General features: G+C 45.0%; 1 non-coding gene across 1 annotated transcript; it reads left to right on the top strand.

The window, feature by feature from the left end:
- Nucleotides 1–7512: 7512 nt before the first annotated feature.
- Nucleotides 7513–7585, top strand: trnav-cac (transfer RNA valine (anticodon CAC)). Its single transcript has one exon. It is a non-coding gene; the product is annotated as a tRNA-Val (tRNA).
- Nucleotides 7586–9752: the final 2167 nt, after the last annotated feature.

The following is a 9752-nucleotide window of genomic DNA, read 5'->3' as shown; positions in this document are numbered from 1 at the left end:
TCGATTCATGGTTTCATTATGGGTACAATGCAAGAGGGAGTCCATTCAGCCCACCATGCTTTTGCCAGCTCTTTGAAAGCGCTATCCAATTCGTCCCATTTCCCGTTCTGCTTTTCCCCCACAGCCCTTTTGGAGGCTTTGTAATAGTAGGTGTATAATGGAAATACATATATATGTGTATGTGCAAATTTAGTTGCAAATGATTGTCTCTCAATCTTTTACTCTTTAGATTCTTCTCCTTTATAAACTGGGCTTTGCTTGTGCGTACATGAATGTTGCTGAGAGATTGTCCCTGTAACTGAGTGAGGGATCATGCTGTGTATTAGTTTTTTTTAAAAACACCTTTTTGCTTTGGCTCTTTTATACGTCATGAATTTGTTTGAACTCTTTGGCAGATTGGAAAAAGCCACTAACTGTAAGTTGACCACAAACTACAGGCTTTTTGTCTATTGCTTATTAAAACAAGAGAAAAGAACAAAGGTAAAGTTCGTTCACCTTTGCAAACTGCAACATAAAGGGCGAAGTAGCAAAAAATGCCCAGGGTTTTGTCGCCTGCTCCAGGAACAGAAGAGAAAATGAGCACAGGGGTAATGTGGACCATGCAGAAAACACTAACCAGGGCAGACAGACAGACCAGAACCTTTTAGGGGAGAGGTGAGAGGGAGTGGGTGAGTGAGGGAGTGAATTTCAAAGCAGTAGAGAAAACCCTGCAAACTTGTATTAGAGAGAGAGAGAGAAGCAACTTGTGCTCTTCAGCCTGCCCTGAGTGTCTTTCTGTCTCTCTCTCTCTCTCCCAACTTTTCTCTCTTTTTCTTTAGATTCTCTGATTTGTAACTGGGGAGTTTCTTTGTCAGTGGTGTTTGGTGAGAGATTGCCTGCCTATGTAATGGAGTGAGTGAGTGAGTGAGTGTGAATGTGTGTGAATGAGTGAGTGTGAGGGAGCTCTGGGCTCTTGCTGTGCCCTTTCAATCACTTGCTTTATTTTTAATCAATTCCTTTTCACCACCTCTCTCTCCCTACAGAGGATATTTTTTTGTGGAAATGCTGTAACATGAAGATGTGGAAAGAGAATTTTTGGGAGGAGGAGGAATCCTTGGACATGAAGCTTTCTCTCCACAGGGGACTGACCGAGGCCTTCATCCCAGGCTGCACTCAATGTGGCTCACGTGAGTTTTGCCTGGGTCACTGTGGGATCACTGGGAGCACTGTGGGATCACGGGTTGCTGTGGGATCACTGGGATACTGCAGGTTCACTGGGGCACTGGCGGCCATTTTGTTTCAGCTTCATGGGGTGACAGGAGAAACTACTTTACCCATTCTATGTAATATAGAAATATTATATACATATATATATATATATATATATATCTTATTTTATATACACATGAAAGTCTCTCAAACATTTACACAAATTCAGTTTGGATACTGGGACCTCTGGGTGCACTGTGGGATCACTGGGATCACTTTGGGAGCACTGTGACATTATCACTGGGTGTGCAGGAGGATCACTGGGTCACTCTGCGATCACTGTGGGATCACTGGGTTCAATGTGGATCACTGGGACAATGTGGATCACTGGGATACTGTGCATGACTGTGGCATAACACTGGGTGTACTGTGGGGGTCACTGGGTCACTCTGCGATCACTGTGCGATCACTGGGTGCACTGTGGATCACTGGGACACTGTGGATCAATGGGGCACTATCACTGGGTGTACTGTGGGGTCACTGGGTCACTCTGCGATCACTGTGCGATCACTGGGTTCTCTGCGGATTACTGGGACAATGTGGATCACTGGGACGCTGTGCAAGACTGGGGCAGTAACACTGGGTGCACTGTGGGGGTCACTGGGTCACTCTGCGATCACTGGGTGCACTGTGGATCACTGTGACACTGTGGATCAATGGGGCACTATCACTGGGTGCACTGTGGGATCAATAATCACTGTGGGGACTCTATGGGATATTTATTTACCCAGTTGGGCCGAATGACCTCTGTTTCTCTGCTGTACATTCGATGTAATTCTATGTAGTATACAAATATAGATAATGTTGTTATGATGTTGTGGGAAAACAGGGAATCCCGGAGAGACTTCCTTACACAGATGGGCCGAATGGCCTCTTTCTGTGCCGTGCAGTATTCAATGCTATATATATATATATATATATATCTCAAAAGATAAATATTTTATATATACAAGCAAATGTTGTAAAATAGAAATAGAAATCGGGCTGAATGGCCTCTGTACTATACTCTGTTGTACTGTACATTCAATGTAAAATATATGTCACTGTATAATTCTATTATATATTATATTATACCATATATTCAACAATTTGTTGTTGTTGTCAAATAAGAAATTCAGGGGAATTTCTTTACCCAGATGGGCTGAATGGCCTGTTTCTGTGCCGTGCTGTATTCTATGTAAAATATATATAAAGAAATGTACGGGGTTAAATTCGATAACCCCCGAATCCGGGCGCGGGGGGCGATTAACCCCCGAGTGATTAACCTGCACCCGGTCGTTGAGATGCAGACAGTCCGTGAGATTGGTGCTGCCTGGTGATTTACCTGATTCCTGCGAGCAGTCAGGCCTGGCTGTGCTGTTGAGCGGCTTCTCACCAGCAGGGGGGCCCTGATATTGCGTGAGTGGTGAGCGCCTCGAAAAGGCAGCCCGCACCTCTTCAAGGCAGGCCGCACCTCTGAAAGGCAGGCCGCACCTCTGAAAGGCAGGCTGCACCTCTTAAAGGCAGCCCGCACCTCTTAAAGGCAGGCTGCACCTCTGAAAGGCAGCCGGCACCTCTTAAAGGCAGGCTGCACCTCATAAAGGCAGGTTGCACCTCTTAAAGGCAGGCTGCACCGATTAAAGGCAGCCTGTACCGATTAAAGTCAGGCTGCACCTCTTAAAGGCAGGCTGCACCGATTAAAGGCAGGCTGCACCGATTAAAGTCAGGCTGCACCTCTTAAAGGCAGGTTGAACCTCTGAAAGGCAGCCCGTACCTCTTAAAGGCAGGCTGAACCTCTGAAAGGCAGCCCGCACCTCTCAAAGGCAGCCCATACCTCTCAAAGGCAGGCTGAACATCTGAAAGGCAGGCTGCACCTCTTAAAGGCAGGCTGAACCTCTGAAAGGCAGGCTGCACCTCTTAAAGGCAGGCTGCACCGATTAAAGTCAGGCTGGATCTCACAAAGTCAAACATTTGATTCAGATTCAAACCTCCGGGGTCATTTCCTCTCGTACAGTTTTGATTGGCAGCTTCTTTTGAATTAAACAAACCATTGCTTAAAATGACTGGCTCCCAGTCACTGTTTTGAAGCCATTTTTCACCTTGTCTTTTTCAAACTGGTGAGTCTGTTTGGAATCTCTGAGAATGTTAATCAAGTCGACAGCTTCCATAGTTTGTGATAAAAAGACAACAAAGAACCAGGATGTTCGAAAGTTCGGTCACAGTTTCGTATAGTATTTGTGAATTATTTATTATTTTCTTTTCCATTAAGGATCTGGTTGAGCTTTACAGTCAAACTGTTGTCTTACTGCTACTATTTTGTTTGTTCTCTTATTGTTTCATCAATTTGTTTGGCAGTTAAAGTCTAAAACAAGCTCTAGTGTAGTGTGAATCTGTCTCCCTCTGAAGAGCAGGCACTATTAGGCACTGGATAGAACGAGTGGGCTGAGATAATCTGAAGGGGTTTCACTGTTCATTACCTGGCGCCCTTCAAATGTTACATTGATATCAGGACAAGCGGAAACACTGAGACATTGGGAGTGAAGCCTCACCTAACAGAGGAGCTGCTTTTTCAAGCTTAGAAATACAGCTGATTTTAAATCAGCAAACATTCACTTCATTAAAGTAGACAAAAAGGCAACTATCTCTGAACTGTCGCCACTCTCTCAAAAACATAGATATTTTACTGATCGGGGAATGATGGTCTTGTTCAAACTGTACAAAATAAAAATCAATTGTGATCTTTTTAAAATAATGAACTGATTTAAAGCATTGTCCAACCAAACAAAGGCACCAAGAATTCCCAGGACATTGAGAGATTATGAGTGAGCAATACTGTGGCAAATGGAGTTCAATGTGGGGAAATGTGAGGTCATCCACTTCGGATCTAAGAAAGATAGATCAGAGAGTTTTCTAAATGGTGAGGAGCTCGGAACTGTGGAGGAGCAGAGAGATTTAGGGGTCCAAGTACAGAAATCATTAAAAGCTAGTGGACAGTTACAGAAATAATTAAAAAGGCTAATGGAATGTCGGCCTTTATTTCAAGAGGGCTGGAATATAAAGGGGTGGAAGTTATGTTCCAGCTGTACAGAGCTCTGGTTAGACCACATCTGGAGGACCGCATTCAGTTCTGGGCACTGCACCTCAGGAAGGATATATTGCCAATGGAAGGGCTGCAGCGCAGATTCACCAGAATGATCTCGTGGCTAAAAGGGGTTAAATTATGAGGACAGGTTGCATGGACTAGCCTTGTATTCCCCTGAATAAAGAAGATTAAGGCGTGATTGAATTGAGGTGTTTAAGATGATGAAAGGATTTGATAGGGTAGATAGAGAGAAACTACTTCCTCTGTTGGGGGAGTCCAGAACAAAAGGCCATAACCTTAAAATTGGAGCTCGGCCGTCCAGGGGTGATGTCAGGAAGCACTTCTTCACACAAAGGGTCGTAGAAATCTGGAACTCTCTCCCACAAAAGTCTGTTGAGGCTGGGGGTCAATCGGAAATTTCAAAACGGAGATTGATAGACTTTTGTTAGTCAAGGGTATTGATGATTAAGGAACCAAGGCGGGTAGATGGAGTTAACATACTGATCAGCCATGATCTAATTGAATGGCAGAACAGTTTGAGGAGCTGAATTGTCTACTCCTGTTCCTATGTAACAGGCTCGTGTGGCTGAATGGACTTCTCTTGTTCCTCTGTAACATGCTCGAGGGGCTGAATGTTCTCATCTTCTTCCTATATTATCATGCTCGAGGGGCTGAATGGACTCCTCTTGTTCCTATGTAACATGCGCGACAGGCTGAATAGCGTCCAGATCCTGTATAACAGTCTCGAAGGGCTGAATGGCTTCCTCTGTTCAAGTGCAACGAGCTCGAGGGGCTTAATGGCCGAGTCCTATTCCAGTGTAATCGGCTCGAGGTGCTGAATGGCCTTCAGTTCCCGTGGAACACGCTCGTGGGGCTGAATGGCCTGCTGCTGTTCCTATCGAACAGGCTTGAGAGGCTGATTGGCCTCCAGGTCTGATGTTTCGGGCTCGAGGGGCTGAATTGCCTTCAATTCCCGTATAACACGCTCGAGGGGCTGAATGGTCTGCTGCTGTTCCTGTGTAACAGGCTTGAGGTGCTGATTGGCTAACAGATCTAGTCTAAGGTGCTCGAGGGGCTGAATGGCCTCCTCCTGTTGCTATCTTACAGGCTTGAAGGGCTGATTGGCGTCTAGTTCCTATATAACAGGCTCGAAGGGCTGAATGGCCTTCAGTTCCCAGATAACAGGCTGGAAAGGCTAAATGGCCTCCTCCTTTTGATATTTGACAGGCTTGAGGGGTTGATTGGCCTCAAGTTCCTGTATAACAGGCTCAGAGGGCTGAATGGCCTCCTCCTGATTCTATGTAACAGGCTTGAGGGGATGATCGGCCTCCAGTAACGATGTAACGGGCTTGAGGGGCTGAATGGCCTCCTCCTTTTCCTGTGTAACAGCCTTCAGTGGCTGAATGGCCTTCAGTTCCCATATTAAAGGCTTGAGGAGCTCAATGGCCTCCTTCTGTTCCTGTCGAACAGCCGTGAAGGACTTGCGGCCAATTTGTCCAAGATGATTGCCAGACTTGCTGCCATTTTGTCCAAGATGTCGGGCGAACTTGCCACCATTTTGTCTAAAAATTAGAGCCGAACCTTTCAGGAGCGAGATTAGAAAACATTTCTACACACAAAGGGTGGTTGAAGTTTGGAACTCTCTTCCGCAAATGGCAATTGATACCAGCTCAATTGCTAAATTTAGATGTGAGATTGATAGCTTTTTGGCAATCAAAGGTATTAAGGGATATGGGCCAAAGGCGGGTTTATGGAGTTAGATCACAGATCAGCCATGATCTTATCAAATGGCGGAGCAGGAACGAGGGGCTGAACGTCCTACTCCTGTTCCTATGTTCCTATGATATTATGTATATGGAATTCCGACAGGCATTTGATAAGGTTCCACACAAGAGACTGTTGGCAAAAATGAAAGCGCATGGAACTTGAGGCAAAGTATTGGCATGGGTAGAGAATTGGTTAGGAGATAGTAGTCAGAGAGTGGGGATAATGGGTACATACTCCAATTGGCAGGATGCGACTAGTGGTGTCTCCCAGGGATCTGTAACTGGGGTCTCAGCTTGTCACCATATTTATCAATGACTTAGATGAAGGAACAGAGAGTCGTATATCCAAGTTTGCTGATGAGACTCAGTTAGGTGATACAGTGAGTAGTGTGGATGCGAGTGGAAAGTTGCAAAGGGACATTGATAAATTTAGTGAGTGGGCAAAACTATGGCAGATGGAGTTCAATGTGGGCTAATCCACTTTGGACCTATGGTCAGGGTATTTTCCAAGTGGTAGGAAGCTCGGAACTGTGGAGAAGCAGAGAGAATTAACGGTTCATTTACATAAATCAGTAAAAGCTAACGGACGGGTCCAAAAATAATTTAAAAGGCGAACGGAGTGTTAGCCCTTATCTCAGGGGGCTGGAATATAAAGAAGTGGAAGTTATGTTCCAGTTATATAAAGCTCTGGTTAGACTGCGTCTGGAGTAACTGCGTTCAGTTTTGGACACTGCACCTCAGGAAGGATAGATTGGCCTTGGAGGGGGTGCAGAGCAGATTCACCAGAATGTTACCGCGGTTAAAAAGGTTAAACTATGAGGACAGGCTGCATGGACTGGGCTCGTATTCCCTCGAGTACCGAAGATTGAGGGGCGGTCTGAGCGAGGTGTTTATCATGTTTAAATGAGTCGATAGAATAAAGAGAGAGAGAATCAATTTCCTCTGGGGAATCAAGAACGAGGGGGACAGAACCTTAAAATTAGAACCATGCCATTCAGGTTGGAAATCAGGAAGCACTTTTTTGCACAATGGGCAGTAGAAGTCTGGAACTCTGTCCCCCAAAAGACTGTGGATGTTCAATTGAAGCTTTCAAGACTGAGATCGATAGATTTTTGTTGGGTGAGGGTATCGAGAGATAGGGAGCAAAGACGGGTAAATGGATTTGCGGTTCAGATGATCTCTGATCTAATTGAAGGGTGGAACAGGTTCAAGGGGCGAAATGGCCTCCTCCTGATCCCAATGGAAATGTTGAGAATATGCTTTATTGATGCTGTGATGCCAGGTCCCACACCTGTCAAAACAAGGCCACATTTGGGAGTTTAATAACTTTGAAATGAACATTTTTCTTTTGTGACTTGTGCAACTTCGATCAATTGAATAGTTATGAAAGAGAATCAATGCCGTCATTCTAATTTCTGGCTGACCACCACAGCAAAGGTTTCTGTAGTGTAGTGGTTATCACGTTCGCCTCACACGCGAAAGGTCCCCGGTTCGATCCCGGGTGGAAACATTATGTTGGGGGAGATGTTTTTTTCATCTGTGAAAGAGCCGGTCCTGTTAAATTTAACACAAATTCGTGGTCTCACGAGCACTGAACATTTTCAACCGAGCCCTTCAAAATACAGTGTGTAAAATGAGAAGGGATAAAAAGTTCATCGCACAAAAGAAATGATTTCAAACTTCCCTCAGTCGCCTTTCTGCAAAATAACGTTATCGGTTAATTAATGGTGATGAAAACAATGATCGTTTTTTTTTCTTGCCACAGCCTTTCAATTAGTTCATGCGACTAATATAACAAGTGTTCAAAAGTTGCTTTTCTGACCGGGAATCGAACCGGAGCCGCGGCACCCTCTGAAGAGCAAGCACTATTCGGCACTGGATCGAACGAGTGGGCTGGAACCCTTCAAATGTTGCACTGATATCAGGATAAGCGGAAACACTGATACATTGGGAATGAAGCCTCACCAACAGAGGAGCTGCTTTTTCAAGCTAAGAAATACAGCTGATTTTAAATCAGCAAAATTTCACTTCATTAAAGTAGACAAAAAGGCAACGATCTCTGAACTGTCGCCGCTATCTGAAAAACACAGACATTTTATTGATCGGGGAATAATGATCTTGTTCAAACTGTACAAGTTAAAAATCATTTCGAATCTTTTAAAAATAACAATCTGATTTCAAGCATTCTCCAACCAAACAAAATCACCAAGCATTCCCAGGATATTGGGAGATTATGTGAGTGGGTAAAACTGTGGTAAATGGAGTTCAATGTGGGGAAATGTGAGGTCATCCACTTCGGATCTAAGAAAGATAGATCAGAGAATTTTCTAAATGGTGAGGAGCTCGGAACTGTGGAGGAGCAGAGAGATTTAGGGTCCAAGTACAGAAATCATTAAAAGCTAGTGGACAGTTACAAAAATAATTAAAAAGGCTAATAGAATGTTGGCCTTTATTTCTCGAGGGCTGGAAAATAAAGGGGTGGAAGTTATGTTCCAGCTGTACAGAGCTCTGGTTAGAGCCCATCTGGAGAACTGCATTCAGTTCTGGGCACTGCACCTCAGGAAGGATATATTGGCCTTGGAAGGAATGCAGCACAGATTCACCAGAATTATAGGCGGGCTAGAAGGGTTATATTATGAGGACAGGTTGAATAGACTAGGCTTTATTCCCCTGAATATAGAAGATTAAGGGGTGATCTAATTGAGGTGTTTAAGATGATTAAAGGAGTTGATAGGGTAGATGGAGAGAAACTACTTCCTCTGGTGTGGAATCCAGAACAAGGGGGAATAAACTTAAAATTAGAGCTCGGCCGTTCAGGGTTGATGTCAGGAAGCACTTCATTCTGTTGAGGACTGGGGTGAATACGAAATTTCAAAACGAAGATTGCAGATTTTTGTTAGGCATGGGTATTAATAATTCAGGAAACAAGGCGGGTAGATGGAGTTAAGATACAGATCAGCCATGATCGAATTGAATGGCGGAACAGGTTGAGGAGCTGAATTGTCTAATCCTGTTCCTGTGTAACAGGCTCGTGTGGCTGAATGGACTCATCTTGTTCCTGCATTAACATGCTCGAGGGGCTGAATGGACTCCTCTTGTTCCTATGTAACATGCGCGAGGGGCTGAATGGCATCCAGATCCTTTATAACAGTCTCGAAGGGCTGAATGGCCTCCTCCTGTTCCAGTGCAACAAGCTCGAGGGGCTTAATGGCCGAATCCTATTCCAGTGTAATAGGCTCGCGGTGCTGAATGGCCTTCAGTTCCCGTATAACACGCTCGAGGGGCTGAATGGCCTGCTGCTGTTCCTATGTAACAGGCTTGAGGGGCTGATTGGCCTCCAGGTGTGGTGTAACGGGCTCGAGGGGCTGAATTGCCTTCAGTTCCCATATAACAGGCTCGAGGGGCTGAGTGGCCTCCTCTTGTTCCTATTTTACAGGCTTGAGGGGCTGATTGGCCACCAGATCTGGTGTAAGTTGCTCGAGGGGCTGAATGGCCGCCTCCTGTTGCTACCTTAGAGGCTTGAAGGGTTGATTGGCGTCTAGTTCCTGTATAACCGGCTCGATGGGCAGAATGGCCTTCAGTTATCAGATAACAGGCTCGAGGGGCTGAATGACCTCCTCCTTTTGCTATTTGACAGGCTTGAGGGGTTGATTGGCCTCAGGTTCCTGTATAACATG

This window comes from Heptranchias perlo, unplaced genomic scaffold (assembly GCF_035084215.1).
Source record: "Heptranchias perlo isolate sHepPer1 unplaced genomic scaffold, sHepPer1.hap1 HAP1_SCAFFOLD_63, whole genome shotgun sequence".
Classification (NCBI taxonomy): Eukaryota; Metazoa; Chordata; class Chondrichthyes; order Hexanchiformes; family Hexanchidae; genus Heptranchias; species Heptranchias perlo.
The sequence above is the reverse complement of the archived record's forward strand: the minus strand, read 5'-3'. Positions and strand labels throughout refer to the sequence as shown.